Genomic DNA, 26,692 nt, shown 5'->3' on the forward strand with positions numbered 1-26,692 from the left:
GCAGTTGCCAAGCAGGATTAAAGCTCGGCCAGGGATGAGGGATGGGCATCAGCCCCCGTAAAGACCCGGGACCAGCTCCCTCCTGCAACCTGTCCCCCACACCTTACACCCCGACTCTCACATAGTTACTCTGTTTGCCCTTATGAGCCCATTAATGCACAACTTAACATTGGCTTTTATCCTTCTTCACTGTCTTCTCCTCTTGCTCCTTCTAGACACCTTCTCAGCTGAGGTTGACATCTAATGAATTTGACTTTTTAGGGAAACAAAGCTTTGGCAGCCCACTGCCCAGTTTCAACCAGTTTGTCCTTTCTGTTATGTGCTTCCTACAAGTTTCCTGCAAGCTGGTGTTGAGAGAAAAGAGACACCATATCAGTCAGTGTCTCTACTGAGGGAAAGCTGTCAAAAGCGTTCACCCCTTATTAGATGCAACAAAACCCATGTGAGAGAGAGATGGACTTGACCAGACTCCAGTAGTTCTGGGCTGATGCAACTTGTTTTTCCAAACCTGTTGCCTGTTTCTCCAGTTCCATTCTAGATCCACACACCAGTGACCATTATTAAGCACCCAGCTTGCTCTCCAACACTAGGTTTCTCAGTGTAGTAGTACAACATGGTGTGGCAAATGATGGTGCCTGATGGGCAACCAGTTGATCAGGCCCAGTCAGCATGGGCTTATGAAAGGCTGCTTGACTAACCTGATCTCCTTCTACGACAAGGTGACCGACCTAGTGCATGAGGGAAAGGCTGTGGATATTGTCTACCTAGACTTTAGTAAAGCCTTTGACACCATTCCCCACAGCATTCTCCTGGAGAAACTGGCTGCTTATGGTTTGGATGGGCATAGTCTTCACCGGGTAAAAAAACTGGCTGGATGGCTGGGCCCAAAGAGTGGTGGTGAATGGAGTTAAATTCAGTTGGCAGCTAGTCACAAGTGGTGGTGGTCCCCAGGGCTCAGTATTGAGGCCCTTTCTCTTTAGTGTCTTTATCAACAAGCTGGACAAGGGGATCGAGCGCACCCTCAGTAAGTTTGCAGACGACACCAAGTTGGGCAGGAGTGTTGATCTGCTTGAGGGTAGCAAGGCTCTACAGAGGGATCTGGACAGGCTAGATCAATGGGCCGAGGCCAATGGTGTGAGGTTCAACAAGGCCAAGTGCTGGATCCTGCACTTGGGTCGCAACAACCCCATGCAGCGCTACAGGCTTGAGGAAGAGTGGCTGGAGAGCTGCCTGGCGGGAAAGGACCTGGGGGTGTTGGTCAACTGTCAGCTGAATATGAGCCAGCAGTGTGCCCAGGTGGCCAAGAGGGTCAACAGCATCCTGGCTCATATCAGGAATAGTGTGGCTAGAAGGACTAGGGAAGTGATTGTCCCCCTGTACTCAGCACTGGTGAGGCTGCACCTCGAGTACTGTGTCCAGTTTTGGGCCCCTCACTACAAGAAAGACATTGAGGTGCTGGAGGGTGACCAGAGAAGGGCAACAAAGCTGGTGATGGGTCTAGAGCACAAGTCTTGTGAGGAACGGCTGAGGGAACTGAGGTTGTTTATGCTGGAAAAAAGAAGGCTGAGGGGAGACCTTATCACTCTCAACAACTACCTGAAAGGAGGGTGTAGAGAAGTGGGGATCAGTCTCTTCTCCCAAGTGACAGGCGATAGGACAAGAGGAAACAGTCTCAAGTTGCACCAGGGGAGGTTCAGATCAGATATTAGGAAAAATTTCTTCACCAGAAGGATTATCAAGCATTAGAACAGGCTGCCCAGGGAAGTGGTTGAGTCACCATCCCTGGAGGTATTTAAAAAATGCATGGATGTGGTGCTTAGGGATATGGTGGACTTGGCCATGCTAGGTTAAGAGTTGGACTACATGATCTTAAATGTCTTTTCAAACCTAAACAAATCTATGATTTTCTGCTACACAGGTAAGCAACAAGATCAAGTCCCCCCTCAGAGAAGCTTCCTGTCTCAGTAGATATAATCCCATTAACGTCTGTGCTACAGTGGTTAAAATTAAAATGGGGAAAAAAGAGCAAGATCAGACTTCTAAACCATAGGTGAATAAACTGCTAGAATAGGTAAGACTCAGGCAAAGTCTCTGCAGTGGTCCTTCCATCTCACAGAACTCTACACAACAGTTTTATCTTCTTTTTTTTCTCTAACCCGGCCAGCCATTAATGGTTTGAACAGTGCAGTGCTTTTTTTAAAGTTGATCTAACTCACAAGCAGACTTCTTGATTATATTTACCCTACCGATCTATTTTAAAAGATCATTTAATAAAATATCCTGCGAGAACCAAGTACAAGAGGTTAAGAAAACATATGTTACAGCAGTGCGGCTTTCATAGCTCAGTACTCACTGTGCATCAGCCCAGGCTCTCCCTAGCACTTACTGAGCGTCCGAGCATTTAATTATTGCAATGTGAAAAATCATGCAACAGTATGATGATACTTTAAGATGGTATCTGTGATCACATACAAGAGTTGGATCAGATAGCCCCAAAGCAGACCTTAGAGAGTGAATTCGCCCACTCTCAACCCAATGGTACTAATTTTCAAATGTACATTGACTCTAATTCTTTGTGCCTGTCAATCTGCCTGATTTTATTGGACTCCGCTGGATTTTGAAAAAGCCCTATCTCCTTGCAATGCCTATGCTTGCTTTTAAGGCCTTCTCATAGCGAGCTCTGGAATGAAATGTTTTCAAGCTTTTATTCCACTGATCACTCTTTTTCTTTACTCATTAGCCATGTAAAAGCAGACTGAAAACACTGAGACTGGCAGCATCACTTATATTGCCACCCATATTTTTCACTAATGTTGCTGCATTTACCAACAGCAGGATTTAAAGGACAGCATTTTTTGTTCCCAGTTGTGCCATACTAGGGCTGCACATCCTCCCACCTTTTTTTTTTTATTATTTATTATCGCAAAATGATGCATGATACTGAATTAATTGCCACCTCCAGTAATGCTCTCCCTTGCAGACACATGCCGTGATGTTTCCATGGGCTCCCCCGTCTGCTTTCTGATTCTCAGGTGGAAAGCACTCTCTATGGCGTTATGATTATTTTCCTGGCTTCTACGGCAGTATAACTTGGCTCAGCCTCTATGAAGCCTGCTGAAGTCTGCCAGCTTACACCAGCCGAGGACCTGGACCAGATTATCCCAACAGCTCCTATGAAAGCCAAATACGGACGATGAAAGTGAAGTATAAATAGAACTGTTTCGCCCCTCGGCCATAAAGCAGTACCTTCCAATCCTGAAAACACATCACCATAAGTTTTTTAATAAAAATAAAAAAAAAGTATTTCAAATTATTTTAATTGCCTTTTGATTTAGTTGCACTGGGTCATATTTTCAAGGCTTTTCTCAGAGGCCCTAGGCAAAAATTTGCTTTATGGCCATGAAAGCTGGGGTTCTGCAGGATTTGGAAGTTGCCAAGTCCCAGGATGTACAAGAAAATCTCCAGAGCCAGCCACAGGGCTGACACTTACCAACAACACAGAAAGGGAAATAACACCAACACAGCCCACTAGCCAAGAGTCCAGTGGTAAGAAACCCTGCCAAAATATGTAGTGTTCAAAGGCTTGCAAACCCAGTCCAAGCCAGCAGCGAGGACCCATCTCCTCAGAGGTGGCACTGGATAATGACATTTGCTATTTCCTTAGCATGGGATTCTTCCTTTCATTTATTTTAGAAGAATAACTTCAGCAGAAATCTCCATCACAGAAATTAAAGTTTTAAAGTACTGCTGACACCTCCTGGAAAACTTTGAAAAACCTCCTAGATCCTTGAAAATAAAGTGAAGCCTCTATCACACTTTTGCCTGTTCTTTTAATTCTTGCTAAAGGACATTTGTGTAGATACAGCAGTCAAGGTTAAAAAAAGCATATATCTAAGGGAAAATTATTATTACTACTGTTAGCAATTTGTTTCAGATCTTGTTCTTCCACGCTACATTCTCCGTGTTTCCTTTAAACAAGAAGAAAATTAATTAAAAATTAATTTTTTACATGCTCGTCAAACTCACTTCTGCCAAGGCAGCATTTTTCAGGCCTCCCCCAGATGCTGGGGCAGCCACTGCTGAGCACAGGGGTGAAGGGAAGCAGAGGAGAACCGAGGAGCTGCCTTGCCCCATTGGGCTATGGTTGCACCAAGCATGACCTAAGGCCCCCTTGATATATGTATATAATTTTTTAAAAAATTATATATATATATATACACACACACACATTTTCTGGGGGTCTCCCTCCTGTCTTATCTCTAGAAATACATGCTGCTTGGACCGTAGCAAAGCACCATCTCAGGTATAGCTGAGAATAAGCCATTTTGAGACACGCAAAGGTGCTCAGTGGACAAATAAAAGTCACCCAGTTCCCTGATGCATCCAAGCTGCCCTTTTTGGCCAGCCTTTGCCAGGTCTCTCAGCTTTTTAATACAATGTTGATAGTACCACATATTAAAACCGTTATGAGGCAAGCCCCCAAATCCAAGCGTAAAACTTTAAGCATTTCGTTGAAAGTATAACATGCTGGTTTTCTCATTCATTTTCTCATTTCAGATAATTTCTTTCCCATTTTCAAGCTAATGTCCGTAGCTGCACGTACAAGAAACATCAGGTTACGTGTGAAAGTTGAGACTTATCTTGAAGAAAAATGCACGTTTTAGAGAGGAGCTTTGTTAGAAGCACCAACTATTTAGGAGACCTTTGCTGAAATTAGGAAAACAAAAAAGCAGCTATTGTACTGATGCATTGGTCCTCCTATGTGAACTGCCCAGCTTTTTTTGAGAAGGTCTAACTAAAAGCTAACCCATACTAAAGAGCTTCCTGCAGAATAGGTGTGTGCTGGCTTGTACCCCCGGCTCAGCCAGCCAGGGAAAATACTGCCCCACTTTCCTTTCCCTCTCCATCATTGTCAAATCAACTCCCTGGATTTCCCTCTTGTCCTTTTAGCTCTTGGCTGCTGCTGAGCCTCCCAAGGCTCAATTCACCCCCTGAGAAGAGAAAGTGTTAGCTGGAAATCTCAGAGCAGAGATCAGAGGATGAGAAATGTGACCCTGGCCCATTTTATAGCCTTTTAGCCAATGCATGAACAACTCCTTGAAAAACAAAAGGATTGAGCCCACGAACTGATGCATCCGTCATGTAACCAGCAGCTCTGCTAAATAGATCCATTTTTAATTTCTGTTTTGCTGATTTTATTTCTTTCGCTTCAGAAAAATGTTCTTGTCCTTCCCTGTGAGTGCATACACATTATTTATTTATCACCCTATGAATATCAATTTGATTCTTGTCCATAATTAAACTCCGCCGCTCTATATCAAATATACTCTGTCCCATCACTTCAAACATATGTCACCACCCCACTAGGGCTGCGTTGGCAACAGTCCTGCAAGAAGGATGTTCCTTTTTGGGCACCCCTTGGGCCCAGGGCTGCCACTGCGGCTCCTGCCACAGATGGATTTTCCCTCCCAGGCTTCTGACACATCTTCCCTTCCCGATTTTCAAATACCTGCAGAGCCAGATATTTCAAGAAAGATTTGCACTTGCAAGTTTGTCAACTCCACCATCTTTCCAGCAATCTCAAAGTGGAGGAGCCCACAGCCTGGGTCTGAAACTGTAGAGGGTAGTATTTGTTTCATACAGAAAACGACAGCATCAGGCAACTGATTAAACACCGATATGGGAGGCCTGACAGCAGAATTGATAGCCTTGCCAAATAAATATTTAATCAGAAGGATTAGTTGGTTCCATTAATGTTACAAACAACTAAAGGGGAAAAGTTGGAGAGGAAGCTCATTTGTGCAACTCAACTTTTTTAGAGAAAAAAAAAGGAAAAATCAAGAAAAAAGAGAAAGGAAGAACTTTCATTGTCCCAGTGCATTTGCAGCAGTGGAAGGGACTTGTGTGAGGAATGTGTTTTTGCTGGTTTTGGGTGTTTTGTGGGGCTGCCTGCTGATCCTGTTCCATTAACATTGCCAGCCAAAGAAAAGGGCTGTAACAGCTCTTTGTGCGGGTGCTAACCACATCAGAAAAGAACCTGTTCGTTCCCTCCTCATCAGTGTTGATTTACAAGCTCTTGCCCGCGTGTTATCCCTCAAAAGGAAAAGCACAGAATAAACGGTTTTGGTGGAGTTTGCACTCAACATTTTGCAGCTCGTGCTTTGACATATGATCAGAGTGGGTAAGCAGAAAAAGCAAAGCAGCAGCACCTGTTTATTATGAGCGAGCTGTCTTCTCCACTTCGGCTTTTCTCTTTATGTCCCAGCATACAACATGGCAACCCACATGGATTAGAAATTAAACTGTAAATGAGCCTTTTCCATTTCCTGACGAAGTAAGGATTAACATATTTTAAAACGCGCTCAGGGGTTTTGCACTTTCTGTAATGAAACCTGTTCAAACAGATAATTGATACGCAGCCACTAAATAAACATCTGACTGGAGGAACAATGTTCTTTCTTTTTTTTTTTTAAATAAATTATTAGTTTCCTCTCCATAAACATTTCCTACCAGTGACACTCTCCATTGCAGTGGGCAGTCTCCACAATAGAGTTGGAGCAGGTACAAAAGCAGACCAAGCATCTGAGCTCAAGTAAGAAATATTGAAATCCTCCAAGAGCATGGCAGAGAAGGGAAAGAGGGTCTGAGCAGCACCTCCTATCCTTTTATCCCACTGAAAAAAACCATTTGTCCTGTGTCTCTTTGCCAGAGGCACCCCTGTACCAACATAAGTGCAGAGAAATGCAAGCCAAGGACACCTCTCCTTGGGTTTTGTTACTGTTATGCTCCCGGTTGGATTAACCCCCTTCAACTGAATAACTTTTGGAGCCCCCTGGCCTGCCAGACCCCAGTGCAAACCCCGCAAATGTCTTCTGCACACAAGCTCACCCAAACAATGCAACAGCAGTTATCCAAATAACACTTCGTACCAAATAACTCAGGTTGAGCCTAATGAGTTTGTGAGTGCATGAACAAACATGATCTATTGCACGGGGAACAGGGCACCTGCTAGGCCACCGTGTCCTCTGCTTGGCCCAACTCCAATAGTTAATTAATCTGTCATCTTTCGTTATATCGCTACGAGGCATGTAAATATATTCCAAGTCCCAGATCTAAGGAAACAATGTCACCACGCTGACAGAAGCCTCGGCAGTTTGGTCCTGATGGTCTCTACATATCCATTTTGATTCAAAGGCACTTCCAATTAAAATGGGACGGCCAGCCAGGATTATTAGTTTGAATACAGCAGTGAAGCATTTGTTTTTCAGGTTTTTTAGGTGGCGATGCACAGAAACAGATGAATTACCATCTGACTGCAGTTTAGAGCAGATATAGAAACATTACACACTCAGTTCAAAAGTAAGTAGCTGTAACAGCTTCCTTAAAAAACGAAATAACTCCAAAATTAAAACCAGGCATCTCTGAAGTCCCTAATAGCAGATGCAGAGTAAGAACCTTCCTGGGAAAGTCTTCAGTTCCCCCAAGGCTGAACCTGCATGCAGCACGGCCAGCAAGCAAGGCAAGAGCTTTTTGGAGGAGGGAAAAGGGCTTGCAGGCTGCGATGCTCTGTGTGGAAGCAGCAGCACAGATCATGAATTTGCAGATGTCAGCTTGGTTAGAGACAGCGCACGCCAGCTGACAGTCGTGGCAGGTGAAAAAGCACATATTGCCTTTAAAAATGCAAAGAAGGTCTTAATGTAATTTGTGGGGGAGGTTTTTTTTGTTTTTAATCAGAAAGCGTCTGCCATTCTGTCACGAGCGCTAATGGCCCTAGCTGCTGCGGTCACATCGTTTAAATGCGTAGCTGTGCTACCTTCATCCCCAATCTAATGGCGTGGGAACCAAAAGAGTGCGTTTTGGATGCAACTGCTGCTGTTTCAAACTCTTCACCTTAAGCTAGACAGGTAGAAATTCATCCCTTTGAAAAAGAATATGTGAAACGACAAGTCTCTTGTTGGAGGTGGAAAATTGAAGAGAAAGCCCTGACAGATTCAGTCAGAGTCTCGCAAGTTGGGCAATATCAAATCCCACATGCCCCAGAAAAAATTTGGTTTGCTAAAGGGTCACTAGACAGACCTGAAATACAGTTAGATATTCATGTTGTACATAAACAGTGTTTGAATACTTCTATTAATAGTGACCTCATTTCTTTCAGGAAGGAAAACATCTCCAAGGTATCTCTTTTGGGTACACACAAGATGAACACATTTTCCACTCAGACAACATGAAACAGTCCTTCACACCAACGATGTACCCTGAAAGTTTGCCCTTCAGCAACGCTTGTTACTTCACTCTGAAATATCTTTCTCTCAGTAGTCCCTATGCACAATAAACGGTGCGTACTCTGCATCCAGCAAAGCACACATGCGACTGAGAAGTGAACTACCATTTGTGGTGGTGAAGCAGCTTCAGGAGCATACTTTCATACACTACTGACCAAGCAGCTAGCTGGAAACCCACTGTCAGGAAAAGAAGCTGAGCTAAAAGAAACCCAACTGTGGTGCTTTAGGGATTTGTGCAGCACATGCCATGACCAAAAGCCCATAAGGAGCCATACACTCTCCTGCGGCACAAGCGAGCACCTTGCAGGCTCACCTCTGCACCAAGTATTCCCTTGTCAATGCGTGGACTCTTCTTCCTCTCCTCAAAAAAACAAATTTCAAAGTGAACCATAGATCGCATCTTAAAACATATGGCAGGTACACCTGCTAGGACTGGCATCAAAATCCTATTACTTAATATTTTCTATTTTATTATAAGCCCATGCAGCAAGGATGTTTTTTCTCTTATTTCCTCCTCCAGCCAGAATCCTCTAAAATGAACACTTTGTTTTTAAACCAAGGTCAAGTGAGTGTTTAAACAAGGAAGTAATTTTTATTTCATACTTCTAATCACCTTTCAACTTGTCTCTCTGTAGGACATAATGTAGGTACCTGTAGGATTTAGCTGAAATCAGCATCATCCCAGAAGCGGTTAATCCAAGATGCAGAGGTTAAAACCTGGCTTGCTGGCAGATCACACAAAGGCTATTTGGTATGTCATGCTTTCAATGGTTACTTAAAGGAAATTACATATAATTAATTCACCATAGCTATCTTGCTTTATGCTAATAAAATATCTGAATACTTATTTTAATATAAGTTTTTTTTAAAAAATGAACACAAGTTCAGGGTATTTTTTTTAGAACGCAGCAATACCATGTTTATTACTTACGTAAATTCCCTTAATTATACCCTAACTAGGTTATCTTCTTTATTGCGTTTCAATCCTTCTAAGAGTCAGTAGCTCTTTAATTAAGTTGAGAGAATAAGAGGTATCTTGTTAATTGTAAATTAAATAGATTTAAATAGACAATAGATTGCAAATGGTAGATTTACTTTGAAGTGCTCTCGAGGAGTCACTGGAAGGCTTCAGCGTACCATCTGCCTTGGTTTGTCAGCAAAAAGGAAACCATTCAAACCCTCCTACCTTTGCTCCAGAGAGATTCCAGCACACTAGTGGCCTGTCGGCCTTCAAGCAGCTTCTTAATGAAAATTTTAAGAAAGATTGAAAAGAAAAAGATCCCTCCTAGCAAACCAGAACCGTGACGATGCTGTGAGCAGTGCAAGCAGCCTCACTAAAAGTAAAGCTCTACTTTGAACATTAATTAATTAAATTTTTCTGCAGGAGACTTGCAGGTAGCCATTGCTTAGACTGACGTGGTTCACCTGGCACCGGCAGACCAGACCATGGGCAAGTTCACCCCTTTGTGCACAACTTACTTCCTAGGCCTTAAAAAGATGTCAGGTATGCTCTGAATTATAGATGTATTGAAAGATGTGCATTCTTACATGCTTATATGATATTGTTGGCATTGGCTCTGAGACCAATGAATCAGAATCATTTACATACCTAGAAATAAATTATTGTGAAAAGCCATTACTGCTAATCATAACCACTAATGTCCCAATGTTGCCACAAAGACGAGCAGGACTATTATTCTGCACTAGGGCAAAGTGTACACTGTGTATGTGCTTTTTCTTCCAAATTAGAAGTCAAATTGATCATCTATGCCATTAGGAGTTATGGCTCATGGAACTTTATCATTCCTACAATGCGCTGTGAAAATGCAATAAGGGAATAAAACAGAACGGCAACTTACAGTAATTTGTTATGAAACGCAACAATATTGAATGTGTCTAGAGCGTATTGATAAACAGATCTATTGTAACAACCAGCGGATATTATGATCGTACTAGTGTTAATCTTCGTACGACCAGTTTTCCTCATGGTACAATGGGGAAGCTGGATGCACAAATCCTATTATCGTAAATGGGAAGTGAGGGCAGACCCATGACTGGTATAAATCAGTGTACCTTCTCAAAGTCACCAGACCTACAGCAACTTAGACAGGCTCATACACATCCCTTGGCATCTCTTCCTCCACTTCATGTCTCAGCATAACGCAGCAAGTGGGTAGCGCTGGTGTGAATTGGAAACATCTTTTACTGCACAGCGTTAAAATTAATGAACACATACATTAAAATATCACAGTTTAAGATATTCCTAAATGTGTTCACTTGATTTAAAGAAACACTCTGCTTGAGAGGGATAAATAAGCTTAAGAGAAATAATTCTGTTTTTGCATATCTAGATAAAAACAAACCATACATCAGGAAACACAGAGCGTATACAGTCATGCCTGTGAAGGGCTCATATATCCTCTCAAGGGCAGCCATGGCCAAACAAAAGAAGTCAAGAGAAGACAGACACTGTGCACAAATCTATTCCTCAGCATTTATAACACAGGGGATTTTTCAGCTTGGGCACCCATGGAGACGGGGACAGGGGGGAGCAAAAGTCAGTGTTTTACAAGTTATTTTCCAAATAATTGCTGACTTTTCCTAGCTCACCAGCAGCTACTCGTGAACAATTAGCTTGCATCCGCTTGGGCTACTCATTCTAGACATTTTCTAGTTCATTCAGAAGCCTTTATAAATGGAAATCTCAAGTTTTCTCTGTAGCATTGCAAGGAGAAGCAACCCAGGGATGACTTATTAACATTCACAGCCACACAAATAAATGGACTATTTGTTGTAGCAGACAAACAAGAGCCCAACAACCTGGACGCCAAGTCTTAATTCAGCAGTGAATGCAGCACCTGCCCTGTGGAGGAAAGAAGCCATTCATAGTTCATAGACATTCATAAACCATTTAACACAATACAATTTTCAGGTTGAGAAGCGGTGGTGCCTGAGACCATCACTAACAGAAGACCCATGTGAAATGATGCTGTGCCATCAGCACTAATGGAAGTTGAGGCATTTTTTCCGGAGGGATAATGCTCACAGCTGGGGAAAGCAGCTCTGTCCACACTTGTCTCTCTTGTCCCAAGACTCCCCAAAGTGCCCTTCCCAACGGCAGAGCCACAATGACATCAGGACCTACCTACCCCTGCATAAGGACACTCTGGAGCAGGGCTGGGTCAGCACTTTTGGATCTGTCCCACCGCAGTTCCGACCTGGACAATGTTTTCTACATCTCCATAAAAGGCGAGATTGCATTTTCTAGCCTTTTTTTTCAGCTACAGTGTTTGAGCTCTTATTTGAGGAGGATTGTGAAAAGGGAAAGATGACAGCTCTGTTAGACATGTGATTTTCAAACTGACAGTTTCCCTTTCATTTTAAGGAGCTGAAAAACATTTCCAGTGTCAGACAGATTGAGTTTTAACAACATGACAAACAGGCCCATTTGTTGATCTCAAGTCCTCACTATCCATCTTCAATTAACATGGTAAAAAGGTGGCTTGCATCCAGTGTCAGACATTTGTATAAGCAGCACATGCCCTCGCAGTTGGAATCAATGTTTGCCATTGATAGATCGTGAAGGATAATTTATGGTACGACACTGGGCTCACATAATCAGAAGAAATTAGGTACCTTGTGAAAATATTACTCTCTTTCAAAATCCCCAAGTCCCTCTAAGATTTATAGTGAGGAAAGTAATCATGATACTATAAGGGCACAGGAAAGAATTTGTATTGAATAACCATGAGAAAGTGCAGCTGATTTTGGAGCCAGCATAGAGCACCACAGCAATGCTACTAACGCAGATGTGCCAAGGCCATTTCTGTCCAGGACCTGTTCATGACGGGCATTCTGATTTAATTTCTCCCATATTTCCTGATAAAACAAGGATTGGCTAGTCCTAATTTAAAACCTCCTCACAACACGTTAAAGCTCACATAACATGAAAAGACAGACAGAAAAAACAAGTACATTTCAGAACAAAGAAAGAAAATAGCTCTAACTGGGAGGATTTCAGGATTAGCGCGTTGCAAGCCTGTGCAGATGTTACTTGGGTATCTGTGTGCAAACCAGACATGCGATGTACAAATATTCTAGTAGAGTATTCTTCTAAGAATGCAATACCATAATCTAGATATAGTGACATTGTGGACCATTTCTTCTGATTTCAGCCATCTAAACATTTGTCTCATATCAAATGGGACAGTGTTTCTTACTACATCAAGGTGTTTAATGAGATGAAGTGTGGATATTGGGGTCTGAGCTCCCATAAAAGTCCAACTCTTTAGCTCCACTGCACATTCAAAATGTTTCTCAAGAGAGGATGTTTTCTCATCCTTGTGTGGCTACCCATATAGACTAAAACAGGAACGAGAAAAATTAAGGTATTTTCTTATTGGAAAGATTATTGTAATGGTACTATTGACTCCAATACAATGGCGACTTAAATGCTAGTTAAGATTAAGGTGCATATTTGGTAGTTAAAACTAAAAATGGCCAAACTTTCTGATGGAGTCAGCAAACTCTGAGATCTTATTTATTTTAAAAGACCTGAGGGCTGCTCGGATAATTGGAAAGAATGCAATAGTCTAGTAACATCTAGCAGCACAAAAGTGACAAATGCATACTCTAAATCCAGATTTTCTGGAGAAAATAGTAACTGTTTCTCTCTCTCTGAGCACAGACAATGCAGGAAGGGTTTATAGTTAGTAAAAACTGTCCTCTTTTTCGTACAATAGTGGTGACTTAACAGACATTTTAAAATCAAAAAGAAAATCAAATCCAAATGGTGTTTCGCATGTACACTTGCCAACTGTCTTATACAGCAAATCAAGCCATCTGAATATTCAAATATCCCTGTTTTTCTCTGTATGCAGAAAATAAAATGTCAGACCAAAATGTTTTGAGCAGAAACCAATAAATGCTCATTAAACCAGCACTCCCAGTCACCAGTGTCTGAGCTGATGGCTGCTCTCTTGAATCCTGCCCCGCTCCAACCTACCACACAGAGCTACCCTGAAGTCCCTGAGAATGACGTCTCCAACAGTCAGGGGCTGCCCGTCTCCTTCCCATGCAGCATCAGCACTGCGTAAGCCCCTCTTGATGCTGGTGCGTGGGTCAGGGCTGAGCTCAGCAATACTCTGGCAGGGGAGACAGGTCATTTCATGGTGGCACCACTAGCAGCATCCAGCAACCTCCTCAGGTCAAGTTTACTCAGCTCAACATTACTATTCTGCAATGGACAGCTATGATCGGTGGAGGCCAGATAAATCTATTGCACAGCGCTACACAGACTTGTACCTTGTGATGCTCGAGCTTAAATATTAGTGTAGGAACATAAAATAGACCAAGGGTCCATCTGACCATGAGGAAATGCCCAGAAAACACTACGAACAGGATGAGTATATAAGAACCTTTCTCCAGGTACCCCTCATTCCTCTATTTTTAACGAAAGGGATCTCATGAACCAGTTAATGTTTCTGGCTATTCAGTGGCCCCCAACTGATCTCTTATCCCAACACTTAGTGTCTTCTGAAAGAAATTCTGGACAAAATTCAAGAAAGCAGATACTAAGCAGAGAGGCTGAAGTGAAGCTTGGCTCCAGCAGAGCTGAGTGCAGACTAGTACTGACTGAGACTCGTGTGGATACCTGGCAAAAACACGAAGCACAGAAACTGGATAAATGAGAAGTTTGCAATCTGGGTTCCTTGCAACGCTACAAGCTGGCTCATCTTCAGAATGTGGGGTATTTTTAGACAAAAATAAAATGTAAATAAATTAACCCACTCAAAGCAGCACACTGTCAATAGCATCAAAACCAATACCAAAATAACTAGCGTAAGCTACAGGAAAATTATAAAATTTAACTTCTGTTCCTATTTAACTAATAAAGACTTCCAACATACATACACATGAAACCAAAAGAACATTAGCTCAGCCCAACAGAGAAAAGCTCCTTCCAGTGTACCGCTGAACCTCTCTCCAGCCAGTTCTTCACTATCCTGGCTTCCCACTGCAATAGCTGATGTAAATAATACTCTTATTGCTTTTCTTCCCCCTTTAAGTCTTAACTGCATTGCCTGAACTTATCCTTCCATCAGAAGTTATTAATAAAAATGTTGTTTGTACCATATCCTACATATTTAACATAGCTCAGCTGAACACTTAATCTGAACTGCGGTATCAAGTCATGCTGCGCCACCATATAATAAATTCTTATAAAGCGCTTGATTAAAGTAAACAACAAACTATACATCACACAGACAGGACAAACTCTTTAAAGTCAGTTTACTGATATCACGTGCCTAATCCCCAATTTCTCCTGTCCCAGTGATTTGATTTAGCATTCAAAGGCACAGATTATCAGCTTGCTGTCACTGAATTTAGCAGTAGTCCTTACAGTAGAGTGCTTAAGTTAGTTTTGGATAACTCCATTTAAAAACTCAGGCCTCACAAATTAATTCTGGATACAAACAAACAAGAGCTAGTATTTCCTCTCTGCAGAAGGGAACTCATGGTTGGTGCCTTTAATTATCATGAAGTAATTAGTTAAAACTCCTTTTTCCAAAGATGCTACCTTTCAGGAAACTCAGAATTTCAGATTAGTGAAAACATGCTGTGCAGAAATTACTTCATGGTCATCACCGATCCTCCTATTTTAGATAGATGAATTCATTTTCTCTTACTGCTCTAACTCTCTCTGTCCTTCACTATTGAAACCAAGCCTTGTAGCTGCAATTTCCTATGACCGTAAGGGTCTCCAAAGCACCAAAAGCAAACTGCACATCAACATGTCTCCTCACCCATTACACCTGCTGCTAGGTCTGGGCTCGTGCTCAGCCGGCTCCTGTCCCCCTTTGCTTGCATGGCCACTAGGTGGGAAAGCAACCTGGCTCATGACTCAGCCATGTGTCTGAAACACCCCAAAAAAGTTAGTTCCCTGCAAGTCCAGCTGTCCTAGGAGCTGACACTCATAAGGCAACTTAAAGAGCAGTCAGGGATGTTCACTTGTTGGCTTCAGGTCAAGGCCAGGAGAGGAAGTGGGAGATGGAGAGGGAGGGTGAACAAGTGCCAGGAAGCAAGGGTGCTTATTATCCTACGAGAGTGGGATATTCACCATCAGCTTTTGTAACACCACTGGGGTTGAGTCTAGCTGTCTCTCCTTCTTCTGAGATTTATAATCCACAAAACATGAATAGGCCAAAGAGCTCATTGTCCTGGGTGACTACGTTGCCCCGAGCGAGAAGGAGGCACGTCGCAAATGAATGAGGCATAAAGTCCAAACTCGGGGGAAAGCCAGGGCTCACATCATGTTACTTGCTGCCATGACACTAAGTTATGGGCAAAACGCCAGGGTGTTTTTGCATCTCCCGGGTGCTAGTTTGCTCATTAAACACAGACAGAAATAAAAGTGTAGAAGTCTTTTTCAAACCATGGAGGCAGAGGGGGGAACTTCCAAGTCCTCTATGAAGCTGACTGCATCACTATTCTAACTTCACCTTGCATTTTTGACAGGAAAACAACAAAAATACATGACACACAAATTTACTTTCCTTTAAGAAGCAGCTCACAGATGCAATTTTTAGTTTAATGTTTTAAACTTACTTTTTCTCCTTAATTGTGGCAGGGATTGCTTCCTGTGAGGTACAAAGAGGACCCAAACAAAATGGATCTGTAAGTCCTTTTCTGCTGCTGCTAACGCAAAGCTCACATATAAGGAGGATAAATGCAACTCCTCCCTTTGCAAGCCGTCATCCCCTCTATGCAGACATCTCCAGTAATTACACAGTTTATTATCACTTAGCTTCATCTTTAAGGCTTACCTGCCATCTGGATGAATGCAGACCTAGCGTGATCGTTCGTGTGCTGCAAGTAGCTGGGGAAGCAAGGGGAGATTAGGTGCTGCATGGAAACACAAATGCTAACTCATCATGAGCCAAGCAAATCCTTGATGAGAAACACTAAGTATTCAAGATGGGTGCGCAGGGCGGGAGACCAGGCAGGGACTGAAAAGCTGAAAAAGCCCCCTTGTCCAATTCAGGTGGATAACAGGGGCAGGCGGTTTCACAGGGAGCAGTAGACACATGGGAAAGACATTTTGTCAGAAATTGATCACCAGGACATTAAAGGTAATAAAGACACCCTTTAAGGGAGCTTGGGATCAGACTTCTACATTCCCAAAAGGATCACGCCTCATGCAGCAAGGAGGGTGAAGAAACTGCATTGGTGGCATCACTGTGCCAAGTCACAGCTCCACAACCAGCAAGGGAAGCCCACTTGTGCACCCTCTGGTTGGGTGGCAAGGGCTCCTGTCCTGCCTGCTCACATCCAGCTCAGCATTTTCTATCTGGGCACCTGTGCTATGGTGAAACTCCATGGCCTTGTTTCCCAAGGACCGGGGGACCTTTTTCCCTTGTCTTGAGGGAGAGTCCCCGGGTGCTCCCTCCCCACAGTCAAAGCAAGGGGGTATTGCACAGCACTACACAAAGAAAGCAGCACTACGTCTGTGCGATACAGGAGATACAGGGAGCAGCAGAGACTGGCTGTGTTAAAGCATACAACTGTCTAAAGATGAGAACAAAATGTTTCAATTACACACCTAACACCGGGCATTTAAACCACATCCAACACAACAAAAGCAAACAAAAAAAAAATCAAACAAACAAATTAAGGCAAACTGACCATGCAAGATACATTTACACACAGGTCTGCATTTTGCAGTTTTTATGGATACAAAGAGACTTTAAGAAAGGTCAGCTTAGACTATTCAGCACAGCACACAATACATATACACTTGATCAAATATAAAAGGCATCAATAAAACTTCATCAGTAGTACTTAAACACTAGCAGGAGATTGAGGAACTCAAAGTTTAGGGCTAAAGCGGCACTTAAGAACAAACTCCTCATTTCATCTCTGTCATGGGCAGAAGACGTCACATAGCTGTTCTTCCACCTTGCCCTAAAACTTGTACAGATCTAGACCAATTATTTTCAAAGTGACTGAGTGTCATGATTTGAAGATTTGAATCACAGAATCTTCAGGGTTGGAAGGGATCTCCAGAGATCATCTAGTCCAACTCCCCTGCTAAAGCAGGATTGCCTAGAGCACATCACTCAGGACTGCATCCAGGCAAGTCTAGAAAGTCTCCAGAGAAGGGGACCCCACAACCTCCCTGGGCAGCCTGTTCCAGTGCTCTGTCACCCTCACCGTAAAGAAGTTTTTCTGTTTATTTGAACAGAACTTCCTATGTTCCAACTTGTGCCCATTGCCCCTTGTCCTGTCACTGGGAACCATTGAAAAGAGTCTGTCACCATCCTCCTTCAACCCCCCCTTTAGATACTTGTATGCCATAATAAGGTCTCCCCTCAGCCTTCTCTTCTCCAGGCTAAAGAGTCCCAGCTGCCTCAGCCTTTCCTCGTAAGGGAGATGCCCCAGTCCCTCAGTCATCTTTGTTGCCCTTCACTGGACTCGCTCCAGCAGTTCCCTGTCCCTCTTGAACTGGGGAGCCCAGAGCTGGACACAGTATTCCAGTTGTGGCCTCACCAGTGCAGAGTAGAGGGGGAGAATGACCTCCCTTGACCTGCTGGCCACACTCTTCCCTATGCAGCCCAGGATTCCATTGGCCTTTTTGGCAACGAGGGCACATTGTTGGCTCATGGATAATTTACTGTCTATCAGGACCACCAGATCCTTCTCCTCAGAACTACTTCCCAGCATGTCCACCCCTAACCTATACTGGTGCTTAGCATCCTTCCTCCCCAGGTGCAGGACCTTGCACTTGCTTTTGTTGAACCTCATTAGGTTCTGCTCTGCCCAGCTCTCCAGCCTGTCCAGGTCACGCTGGATGGCAGCACGGCCCTCTGGAGTGTCAGCCACCCCTCCCAGTTTGGTATCATCAGCGAACTTGCTGAGGATACACTCTGTCCCCTCATCCAGGTCATTAATGAATATACTGAACAAAATTGGACCGAGTATTGACCCCTGGGGGACACCACTGGTTACAGGCCTCCAACTAGACTCTATGCCGCTGATCACAACCCTCTGAGTTCTGTCACACAGTCAGCTCTCAATCCACCTCACTGTCACCTCATCTAGCACATACTTCCTCAGCTTCCTTATGAGGATGTTATGGGAGACAGTGTCAAAAGCCTTGCTAAAGTCAAGGTAGATGACATCTATGGCTCTCCCCTCATCCACCCAACCAGTTATAACATCATAGAAAGCTATCAGATTGGTCAAGCATGATTTACCCTTGGTAAATCCACGTTGACCACTTACAATAACTTCCTGTTCCTCAACGTGTTTGGAGATGACATCCAGAACGAGTCGCTCCATTACCTTCCCAGGGACAGAGGTGAGACTAACTGGTCTGTAGTTCCCTGGGTCCTCCTTCTTGCCTTTTTTAAAGATTGGAGTGATGTCAGCCTTCCTTCAGTCCTCAGGCACCTCTCCTGTTCCCCATGACCTTTCAAAGACGATGGATAGTGGTCTAGCAATAACATCTGCCAGCTTTCTCAGCACTCGCGGGTGCATCCCATCAGGGCCCATGGACTTATGAATGTTCAGCTTGGCCAAGTGGTCTCTGACCCGGTCCTCCTCAACTGAGGGAAAGTCTTCCTCTCTCCAGACCTTCCCCCTTGCCTCCAGGGTATGGGATTCATGAGGGACAGCTTTAGCAGTGAAGACCAAAGAAAAGAAGGCATTCAGTAACTTTGCCTTCCCTGTGTCTTCCACCACTAGGGCACCCGTCTCCTTCATCAGCGGACCTACATTTTCCCTAGTCTTCCTTTTTCTATTGATATACTGAAAGAATCTCTTCTTATTGTCTTTAACTGCAGTGGCCAAGCTGAGTTCTGATTGAGCTTTGGCCCTTCTAATTTTCCCCCTACATAGCTTCGTTATATCTTGATAATCCTCACAAGTTGCCAACCCGCTTTTCCAGAGAATGTAAGCTTTCCTTTTTTTCCCCGAGGTCCAGCCAAAGCTCTCTATTTAGCCAGGCTGGTCTTCTTCCCCGTCGGCTCGTTTTTCGAGACATGGGGATGGCATTCTCCTGTGCTTCTAAGAGCACCTGCTTGAAGTATGACCAGCCTTCCTGGGCACCTTTGCTCATCAAAACTGCCTCCCAGGGGACACTCTCGACCATGCTCCTAAACAGGCTAGTCTGTCCTTCAGAAATACAAGGTTGCAGTTCTGCTGGCTCCACGCCTTGCTTCACCAAGAATTGAAAATTCTACCATTTCTACCATAAAGATCATAAGTCCATAAAGATTATGAAGTCCACATCTTCTGGGAAACTGTTCTGATGATTAATATGCCACTGTTTAAAAAAAAATAAAAATAAAACAGCATACCAGGACAGGACAAACTCTTCTAGTTTCAGCTTCCAGCTCCTGGCTCTTGTTATAAGGTTCCTGGCAATTGAAAAAACTTCTAGTATCATGTAGCTTCTCCTCTAGTGAAGTGTATATAAAGTAGATACACCCGTCTCATGTAACCTTTTACCTTTCTCTTACTGGTTTAAATTCCTAGCACTCACCGAGCCCCTCACCCAAGGGGATTCACGAAGACCCCTACTGACTTTTGCAAAGAATAGGACTTTTCAGTAAAAATGACTGGATACTAGCTACCTTCTTTCTCCACTAGGAGGGATGGCGTCCACTAGGAGTGAAGGAGTCTCAGAGTCTTGTTTTCACTTAATAGATAACACGCTGTTGGAGAATTTGGAAGAAGGATTTTTTGGGAGAAGTCTGGGCCAGTGTCTGAGGCCACCCTGAGCTATAGGCTGTGGGAGACGTGGTTTGGGGAAGGGACAAAACAGAGAAAAACAAAAAGTGGCAGTGTAGAGAGGAGAAGGAGAGGCAGATTAAATCTAGGGAAGACTGTTTTTTAGCACAAGCAGCCAGGCAGTCTGAACCCTGCGTACCCCAAACACACGGCTGGTGACTGCTCTGGGGTGTAATGGAGGCCACAAGCTTTCATTTCACGTGACACCTGGAGGTACCTTTGCAGTGAACATTATATCAAACCAATACATTTCAGCAAAAAAGTTGTTTTGACAAATGACTACTTTGCAGTGGAAAAATACCACCATTCAGAATAGTTTCCCAAACAGCTCTTATCTAAGAATGGTTAGCAAAAGCTAACTACTCAAGTCTTGAAAATGATAAAAAATGTTTGATGTTACATTTTTTCTCTTCCAACCAAGCCTGGCAAAAACATGCCTTTACATAAATTAGCACACAATCCACACTTGCCAAGGCAAAAATGTTCTATTCTTTTTGAGAGCAGGGTGAAGAAAATAAAAAAATAAATCTTGAAATTATTTGTTGCTGAAATAATGCAGATTCTAGGGTTGTCTCAGCTGGCTGATCAGTTGATGGGGGAGATGCAATGTGGTTTTCCAGTGATCACCACAGAGCTGTCAGAGAGTGCTATGTGTAGTCCGGAAAAAAAAAAAAAAAGAAAAACAAAACAACAAAAAAGCGTGGAGAAGCACCTCTTTTTTTTCCAGTCTGCGGTAGCCTGACTTGCAGGCTTTAACAAGTGGACAGTGGTGTCAAAGCCTTCAGGGTGGTGCAGGATGCCATATATTTAAATGCCCAAACATCGATTTGGAAGTTCAGTGGTACTCACCTGCTCTGCAAATGTCGGCCATGAAATCCAAATCACATTCTGGTAATCCTGCAGAGAAAAAAAAAAATTTAAAAAATCATATTGAGTAGATAAGCGACTCTGTCCATCACTCAGGCTGACACTTCTGTGCAGCATCATTTTTCACAGTCCTCTTTCATCTATACCCTGTGCTCTCAGCCACACAACACCTTAAGCAAACATTTCCTATTGGCAGCAAATATAACCAAGTCTACTGCAATTTTTCTGTGCTTGCACAACATACTGATACTGGAATTTCCTAAAATCTAGGAGGAAATCAGGCACTAGAGTCCCCTCAAAATAATACCCCATTTGGGAATCTCTTCCATTATATCTCAAATTCACCTTCTGACACTTTCTTCTCTTTCACGCCTATACTGGAATAGGCAAGCCATTAACAAAGACACACTTGAATTTTGCTGCTTCCTAAGCACTAATTTTCTGTGCGATGGATTTTCAAAACCCTTCCCCACATTAGGAGCCTATTATCAGTTTTGGATGTGACTTAGCACCACTGGACTTTGGCTTCTCACAGAGCAAGTCAGAGAGGCACTATGTGATCATTTAAAGATGCTCAGAGGGGCCAAACTCAATTTGCGAAAGCAGGGAAGAAAATTAAGTCACATTAATTTTTACTGACATATGTTAATTTATGGAGATTTTAAATCACAAATCTGAAAAAGAAAAGGGATAAAGGGATACAGAACTAAAGTACAAGCTCCACTACAGATAAATCAAAGCACCGAACTGGAAGTTATCATTACTGGGCTCCGTTTTCACTTGTGCCCCATATGCAGGGTTGCAGGGCCACTTTTGGCAAGATACTTTCTGCTCCCCATCTCTTAGCACTATCCATAAATCCTTTCTCCCACTACCTCTCCTTAGACTAGAAATCCCTCAGAGCAGGAATCACCTCAGCATGTTTGCACAACACCGAGCACAATGGCATCCTGCCCTCTCTAGACAACGGCAGAACATGATTATATACAATTGTAAAAAAAACCCAACGCAATGTCCCTCGGCTCCTCCCAAGAGCATTAGCAAACACAAAGGAAAAGACACCAGAATTGTTCATAAAAGCATAATTTCCAGCACAAAGTACACCTTAGGGGCAGGAAATATCTGCAGTTTATAAGTCTGCATCCCTTTGAACCTTGCCAACCCAACTGCAAGGAGGTATTTGCCCCAGCGTGAAACACGACATTTTGGCCAGCTGCAACACAGAGGTGGCTCGCGGACAGGCTGGCTGCTGGCCGTGAGTGTAGCCTTGCCCAGACGTGGAACAGGGCCTACCACAGTGCAAAGACACCTTGGTATTTGCCAGGGGAGATACTGTTTTCTCTCCCCCAAAAGTGGGCGCCTTATATCTATTCTCAGTGAATTTATGTCCTTCCAGCCCCAAAAAGGAAAAGAGCCTGAATCCACTGGTCCTCACCTGAGGACTTCCATATGCTAAAAAGCAAGAAAGATATCCTCAAGTGGTAGATGCAAGGGAGAGGGATTTGTTTCTAAGCCTAAGAAGTGTAAATCCACTTTATTGACCTCTTTTGCTGCTACAAGCTTGCCCTCTACCTTCAGTGCCTTTTTATTTTTTTAAACAAATCTCATGGGATCACTAGGCTAATAGAAAGGATTTTTATTAAATCTGGCAACTCACTGTAGTGTCATAAGAGTGAAAAATATCAATCTGCTGAGCATGGAAGGGAGGAAGAAGTGTGAGTTGGAGGCAATTACAAAACATTAATTTGACAGCAAAGGCACAACTTTTGAAGGAAATAACAGTGTAAGTCAGACAAACAGAAAAAGAAGAAAATATAGCATGAGCTTACCAAAGACAGATCATATGAGACTTAGTTGGTAGCTTTCTCTAAAAAGATAACTCATTTTCTAGATAAAGGACATGCAAGAATGGAGACTATTCAAACTTAAATAAAGCATTGGTTATAATGTCACAGGGGAAATACTCAAAATGGCGAAAATGGGGATTAGCAGAGGGATTGAAAGCAGCTATGAAACCAACTCAGATGCAACAGATTGCACTGGGGAGGGAAGAACCAGTCTGGAAGGTAAAAATTGGTTTGGGGAATAATTTTCTGTATTATTTAAATTAATAGCCTCTGCATGACTTCTGGAGCGTAGCGATGTGATTTGCTGATGATACGATGTTGGAATTAACTGCCATCCCATGGCAAAGTCGGTACATTTTGCAGCCAAAATTAGCTGGGGGAGGCCCGAGGGATGGAGCTGAGCAGGGTCCTGGGCGGTAATTTGGGATCACTCACAAAAAAACCTGCTGTGAGTTCGCTGCTTGAAATGATGGCAGGAAAAGACTCAGGAGGACAGGCTGATCATAAAATGGTTTCAAACCACCTTTCTGAAGGTGCTGTGAGAAAGTCAAACCTGCGGAGCTGACAGTGAATGATGGACAGGACTTCCATGGGACAGGCACAGCCTGGAAAGCAGGAGGGAGCTCAAGTGCCACCGCAGTCTCCTGTGGTCAAAACAGAAAAATGTATGGACTAGGGCTACTTGAATAAAGCTAGAGGCCAGCCCTGTTTAGGAGAAGAAACTAAAATAACTTGCTGTGGTTTGTGTTGCAAAACAAAAGCTGAGAGGGCACACAGCTTCTTCTCATCTCAGAAAAATCCAAAGATGTCTGTTTAAGCCAGTGTTATAAGCATGACTAGATCTGTCTCCATCGTAAATAAATCTAGCCTGGAAGTGTGATGGTTTCTAGCAGGAGAGGTAGCAGGAATAAATGGGGATGTAATGGATGCAGATTGGGAAAGCAAGAATTAAATCTTGTCTCCATTGCAGCACCTTGTTTTCCTTAAGTTGTGGAACCAGCAGCAGTGCTTCAGATTTCTGAAATACAATGAAATTGTGACATGATTTTCTTCAAACATTTTAAACACAGAAATTATTGCCTGTTTTAAACTCACGCTCTTGACGACTGAGAAGGCTTTTCTCCTATGATTAAACTTGGATATTTAAGCTGAGAAAAAAAAAGTATCAGTGTGAAGACACTCTCTCACGCTTCTACAAAAGTTACTATATTGATGCAATTAAGGCTGAGGCAACCTGCACTAGAACTCGCTTACACGACCACTCAAAGCTGAGGAACACACTTGTAACAGAGGAAAGCTCTCACAAAAGCATCACTTGCTTGCTGATCCCTCAGTCCTGAGTCACCTGGGAGCCCTGCAAAATGCCATCCAACAGCAAACATTAGAACAAGACTGATATCTGTACTAAGAACTGGAAAACTCAATACAAGTATTAGTCTTATGAAACAATATAATCTCTGCCCTCTCTAACCTTGTTGTGTTTCACAAGCTATAAAGGACCCCTTGTTTTCCTCCAGGAGATAAAACTCTTACCACCTGTCTATCCCATTACCAATGTTCCTGCTATGCTATAGGCACTAGCCTATAGTATAATATTTTCTTTCAAAGATACTTTAACCGGTACACATCTAAGTGAACATTCAGCAAATGCTTTTAGCATATATCTAACCCAGAAACACAGTACTATTTTTCAACTATATTGCCTGGTTTAACAAAAGATCCTATTTCTGTTGCCAGCATCCTTTGACCATCAGACAGAATCGCCAACAAGACTTTCAGGCTACAGAAGGTGTTCTCTCGGGGTATGCAAATTGAAAAAGTTGTAAGGTCATCCAAAGATGTAGAATATGATTGGAGTTCCCTCATTTCTCCAAAAACGAAGAGCAACTAGGTGGAGAAGTTCTGAAGTTCTAATCATCAGTTTTCCAGTAGTTTGTAAGGCTTTCCCAGCAAAAATTGCTTCTTCTCATTACAGAACACAGTAACTCCTCTAATGCTGTCCGCATAAACAGAATTTAAAATAAACCAATAACAAGTTAGACAGCTAACAACAAAACTTAAATCTAGTGTTTTGAACTTCGTCTCTTGGGAGAGGTTTGGGTTGCTTTCCAACTTACAGGAATAAAAAGCAGTAATAATCCTCCTAGGATGTGTAAGGCACAGCAGAAGCTTTGGATGCCAGCACTCATTTCCTGCTTCATCGCAGAGGAGTTGCTTCATTTCTTGTTATTTATGAAATTTCCCCCCATACATTTTGACAGTTTCCTCATGACCAAGTCTTCAGAGGAGCTGGTAAAAATGTTCCAACTCAACAAATCATCCTCATGAAAAATGGAGTTTTAAAATAAATAAATAAAGCCATTCCCATCCAAGAAAATGTTATTTTTGACAGGATGGTCTGATTTTCTGTTGATTAATAAAGAAATACTTCTAAATAAATTTGGGAGATTTTCTGTCTTTAAAAACACACCCTCAACAATAGAAATGTGGGGTTGTTTCCCATTTACACATTTGCATCCGCACAGAATTGAGGAAGGCCAAGAGGAGAAGGGGAAGCACAGACTAACTTTCTCCCACACTGTGTTTCAAGCTGTTCTTGGCAGGAGTTAGAGGAGGAAAATTAATTATCAGTAACTTGTAACGCTCTGAAGTTTCCACCATTAAAAACTATGAAGGCACAAAATTAAATGGATCCCACTTACTATGCTGTCCATTTTCCAAGTATTGAAAAGGCGTGTAAAAAGGTAAACAGCAAAACAAAAGACAACTAGGAATGCCTATTACTTTCAGTAATAACAAAGAGAAAAGAGAAGAGGATGACTAACTCTAAAATGCAAGGACATGAAAGATAACAAGAACGGGATGTCTGAAGAGACAGAAAAGTCCAGTCCCTCCATTTCTCCTTTGCCTTCTGCGTACACACTGATATGCATTTAAATAAGATTCATCTAAGAGTGTAGCAGTAGATGTGGATGTTAAGCTACAGCACAGTCCCCATGTCCTGGCTTAATCTGAAACACTATGACCCAGCACGGTCCCTTGAAGGCTCATATGTGTACTACATTGCTATGTACAGGGCAGAGGTACCTACTGGTGCTAAGTCCTGGGGATGGCTAGAAGAAATCTGCTTTTCTCCATGGCATAGGTTAGGATTTTGCAACACGTCATTTCTAAGTATGCTATTTTGCAAGGTTAAATCTGCTCAGTCACCTACCAGTTAAACCAGGGATCAATACTAAGAAGGATTTACTACCCGCCTCAGCGCTTACATCTGCAGCAATCAAAGCTTGTATTGGAAAATCTGGCACTTTGAGCAGAGTTTTTCTTCTTTCCATTAAGGAAAGGAAATGTATTAATTGCAAGGATACAGCCTAGATGTGAACATATGTGAACCACAGCTATTAATATCTACATCTTCATGTAAACATAAACAGCACTGAATACAACCAGTGGATATTTTCGAGATAGACAGAATTGGAAAACTAAATAATATGCACCTATTTTTTCTCTTCCTCCAAAATATCAAATGTCAGTTCAAGCAAATATTTTCCCAGAAAATACCTTTTCTAGAAAATTTAGGCTGCTTTTCTTAACTTTATCATGCAAGTGCAAGGTATTGTTAGTTCAGTTTGGGTGCACAGATTGTTTGCAAGCAGCTGGAGATATCAGATGGAAAAAATAATCAAAGCAAGGCAGATCAGTCAGAGCTCATGGCACATGGATTGCCACCTTATAACTTCTCGTATTTGACAGCTGACATGGACTCCTGTCCCCCACAAGGCTGGACAGAGTGGAAAAGCCTGCTCTGAAAACCCACTTTGCTGCTGCAAATCACAGGACTGAACCGCGCTTCTCAAAAATAATGGGAAAAAATAGCGAGGGCTTAGTAAGCAAATGTCCTTG

The 26,692-nt window shown here is 42.7% G+C and overlaps 1 long non-coding RNA gene across 1 annotated transcript in view; it reads right to left on the bottom strand.

Annotated features, from left to right (window-relative positions):
• Nucleotides 1–16,125: 16,125 nt before the first annotated feature.
• LOC141743735 (uncharacterized) overlaps nucleotides 16,126–26,692 on the bottom strand; it is a 51,042-nt gene continuing 40,475 nt past the window's right edge. Inside the window, exons 2-3 of the long non-coding RNA XR_012587184.1 lie at nucleotides 20,925–20,972; nucleotides 16,126–16,161 (exon numbers count right to left, since the gene is read on the bottom strand). This is a non-coding gene — a long non-coding RNA (uncharacterized LOC141743735). The remainder of the gene's footprint in view (nucleotides 16,162–20,924; nucleotides 20,973–26,692) is intronic.

This window comes from Larus michahellis, chromosome 5 (genome assembly GCF_964199755.1).
Source record: "Larus michahellis chromosome 5, bLarMic1.1, whole genome shotgun sequence".
Classification (NCBI taxonomy): Eukaryota; Metazoa; Chordata; class Aves; order Charadriiformes; family Laridae; genus Larus; species Larus michahellis.